Raw genomic sequence first — 4,101 nt, forward strand, 5'->3', positions numbered from 1 at the left:
CATTATAATTGCACAAAAGGGTGAGAGCAAGATGGTAAAGTGGAGACTTCATCCAGGACAGAAACAGCTACATTATGCTGCTAAAACAACTTCAGCTCTTAGCAAGCACCTGCACAGACAGCAGGCTTTAAAACCACAGTTCAGAATAATAGTTGGAAGGTTGTAAAGCTGCAATAGCTATCATGTTTTATCCACTTAAAATCATAAAATACTTAAGCTTAAGTTGTCTGCTACTGATTGCAGGCTAAAATAAATGTACTTAAATAAAACCCTAATTATAACCTACAATAGCTTGATTACCACAAGGCCAAAATGAAAAGTCAAGACACAAACAAATAAAAAGAAACTTTTTGAAATAGGAAGCCAATGATGGTGGGGCTGGATGTTTTAGGAGCAAGAGGCATGAGTTGTATGGCAGCTTTTCATCCGCAAACGACTTCCAGTGTTTTTTCCTCCATCACAACAGCTTTCAACAACTTGCCAAGAAGGACCTTCAGAAATGTTCTTTTGTCCCCAAGGGTATCTTGTGATGCTACATTGTTTGAAGTGGGTACAAACAAACCAAAGTGGGACTCGTGACTGTCAACTTGTTTATTCTGTCAGTGCTTCTGTGGAACATTCTTGCCATTGTACTTGGTGTAACAACACAAATTGTTGCATCTTTACTTGTGTTGCATAAGATGCTTTCTCCTCTGACAGCACACTGTTTCAAGGTCCAAATCAATCTTGAAATTTCAAGATATCCTTGGAAATTTCCATATTTTATGTTACTGCTAAAAGCTCACAATAGTGTACAAATTCAGATGTAAACAAGTTACGACTTTATGTACCTCCAATGTGTGTGAAATCAGGAAAACTGGGGCTTAATTGCACAGCCAATATCATAGTGTTAAGTTCTGTCATAAATGATTTATTAATTAAAAATGCCTGTGTCTGTGTGCTGTTCCTATATTCTAACCAAAATTGCTAAATATGGTCAAAGCACTAATGTTGATGATATTAGTGCTCTGACCATATTGGATTGAGGTGGCTACGTCCATCTTTTATATAAAGTCTAAGCTTGGGTCTTGTATTGTTGCAGTTGCATAAGAGGGAATGAAAGAGTCGCTATTTTTGTTCTCATATCCCCATTGTAAGCCTGTATGCTATCAAAATGATTTTAAAGCTGTGTTTTTAAGGTAAAATCATTGTATAATGTTGCTTTATGATACAGAGTAATGCTGCATTTATCTTCAGAATTGCTTTTCAAGTATGAAGTGTACACATGCATGAATAAGTGATGACTGTGTTCCACTTAAATGCACATGTTTGTGCATTTATTAAATCATACAGTAGTGTGCAGACAGCCACACGCATGCAAACTGATAAAGTAAGTGTGCTATACAATTTCACATATTAAAACTGTAGGCTGCCTTGATGATATGCGCAAGTCATGACAGTGAGATGATTTCCATTGAAAAGTAGAGAAGAATTGGGACAATTGAGTTTTCTCAATTGTGTCCCTTGCATTTTAAGTCGGATGTTAAATGCATACTGATAGTTTGAGGAGAAAGGGGCTGACAAAAGAAAAAAGAATGCACTGCCTTACATGTTGAATAATAATGCACAGAGGTCATTACTTTATCTTTACTTGTTGTGTGATGTTTGGATATGGGATGTGTGCAATGATTGAACTTTGGAATTTGGTTTGCATGTTGCGTGCAACCCGTTATTACTCAGCAGGAGAAAGACATTTATATGGAAATGAATTGTATGGTGTAATCAGCTTGGCATTTGTGTAATTGTGGCTTGGCTGCTAAAACATTTTTTACCATCACTTGATGTCACAGCTTTCATCTAGAATGCATTCACCTTTTATAAGTAGTTCTCATCCAATTTTAAATATATAGGAAGCCTTATCCGTTTGAATTGAATTCTGCCATGGGAAACCTAACTGCTGACATTTCTAATTAAATCACAGCCTGTAATAAATCTATAGTTTGTCTTAATCCAAATGACAGTGAAAGAAGATAAACTTCAAACCTCAGGACAATAAAAATGAGAACATTTAAATTAGGGTGGCAACATGTCCTGGTTTACAGGCCTGCTTTTAAATGGAGCATCCTTGTGTCCGGAGAAATCAGTGAAATATATCAAAATGTCCTGGTTTCAGCTGTCGGGTTGTCATATTTGTCAGTTTCCTCACACAGCACTGACCACACAGGCAAAAATATCTCTGCAAAATTATGTTATTGAAGACCTGTCTCCATTTCTTTTGCAATTTACTGGATAGAAAAAAATACTGAGTAAACTCAACAGTTTCCTGTTGGTTTTCTCTCACTTCTTCCAACTCATCATTTCATGAATGTCTCTATTGTTTCTTGTTTTCACATCTGTTCTTACAGAAATTGTAAAAAATAAATAAAGAAAGAAAGAAAGAAATATCTGAATGTTGGGGCTCCAGAAAAATACCACAAAATAACAGAAATTTACCAAAACGTAAAAATATGGACATATTCTTTATTTAAAGTATGAAAAATTCAGTGTTTTTACAAGCTTAAGATTAAAATACATTTCTGTAGCTTGAAGAAACCACAAGAAACAAAACCCTACCTACTCTTTGATCTGAATGCCAAAGACATGCCAATGTCTGGAGATAAACAGCACTCATCACCTGGCCTCTACCATCCCTATGGTGAAGCATAGCGGCAGCAGTATCATGTTGTGGGGATGTTGTCTGGCAGCAGGAACTGGCAGGCCTGTAAACCAGTACAAGGGAAAGATGCAATATACAGAGACATCCTTCATGATAACAAGAGCGCTCTGGAACTTAGACAACCCTAAGCACACATCCAAGATAACAAAGGAGTAGCTTCTGGAGCACTCTGTGAATGTTATCAAGTGGCCCAGCCGAATTCCAGACTTGAACTCAACTGAACATCTGTGGAGAGATCTGGAAAATGGCTGTGCAGCAACACTTCCAATCCAACCTACACTGTTAGACTTTTCATCTCCACTTTACGGTAACATACTGGCGTCACTGTTGCCAGCGTCATACCGTGACGCCGTATTACTGTAGCTTACCGTTCTGCAGGATGATACCGTTTTTTGCTGTTGTGGTATAATACTCTTGGACAAATTATGGTAACGCACCGTAGCTTTTTTTACGGTATCTCACTGGCGTCACTGTCGCCAGTGAGATACCGTTATGTCGTTATGTCGTAAATTACGTCAACAAAGTAACATTATACTGCGATTAAGAAATTGGTATACTACCGTTTCTTCACGGTATGTCACTGTATGCCCGCTGCAAGGTAATAAACTGCAATATATTTACAAGTAACTTACCGTTATCACGCATCATCAGTACCAAAAATATTAATCTCTGCTAGAGGATACCGTGTCCCAACAGGCGGTCATTTACTGTTTAACACGTCGCAATTTGCCCTAATTTAAGGAAACAGTAACATACTGTAAGAGACTGGAGGGTTAAAAAAATTGTATTGTATTAAAAAAAAAAAAAAGGTACCATTTATTTATTTATATAAAAACATATATATACCCACTAAAGATCGATTGATCGAGATAGATAGATACATACACACAATAATTCATGTGCTTCACACCACTTTTTATTTCTGTTCTGATTTTTCCCTGCTGAAATACACATTTCCAAAATCAAAAACTGAAAAGAACTGAAAACATATTTTCATTGAGGAAGCACTTGTTTTTACTAAACCATGTAAGCCATTATTTCCTCAGACGGTTGTACAAACAAAAACGATATTATGTCATATCCATATCATGGCAGACAACATATGCTCAAGTGTTGGGTTTCCTCAGTTATATTTTGTAGGGTCTTAAACCTACAATGTGAAGTGCCTTGGCATTCATTTTGTTGGCACCATACAAATAAACTGAATTGTAATGAATATAATATCAAGCCCCACACTTCTGCCTTTATATACACTTTATCCAAAATACTGGCTCACACCACCAAATCAATGCACAAAGCAGGGTCCACAAGGACATGGATGAGCATGTGTGGAACTGAAGGAACTTGACTGACCTGCACTGAACCCTGATCTTGCTTTATGGACTGAGTTCATTGGGTAGGGTGAG

The sequence above is a fragment of the Pelmatolapia mariae genome, linkage group LG2 (genome assembly GCF_036321145.2).
Source record: "Pelmatolapia mariae isolate MD_Pm_ZW linkage group LG2, Pm_UMD_F_2, whole genome shotgun sequence".
Lineage (NCBI taxonomy): Eukaryota > Metazoa > Chordata > Actinopteri > Cichliformes > Cichlidae > Pelmatolapia > Pelmatolapia mariae.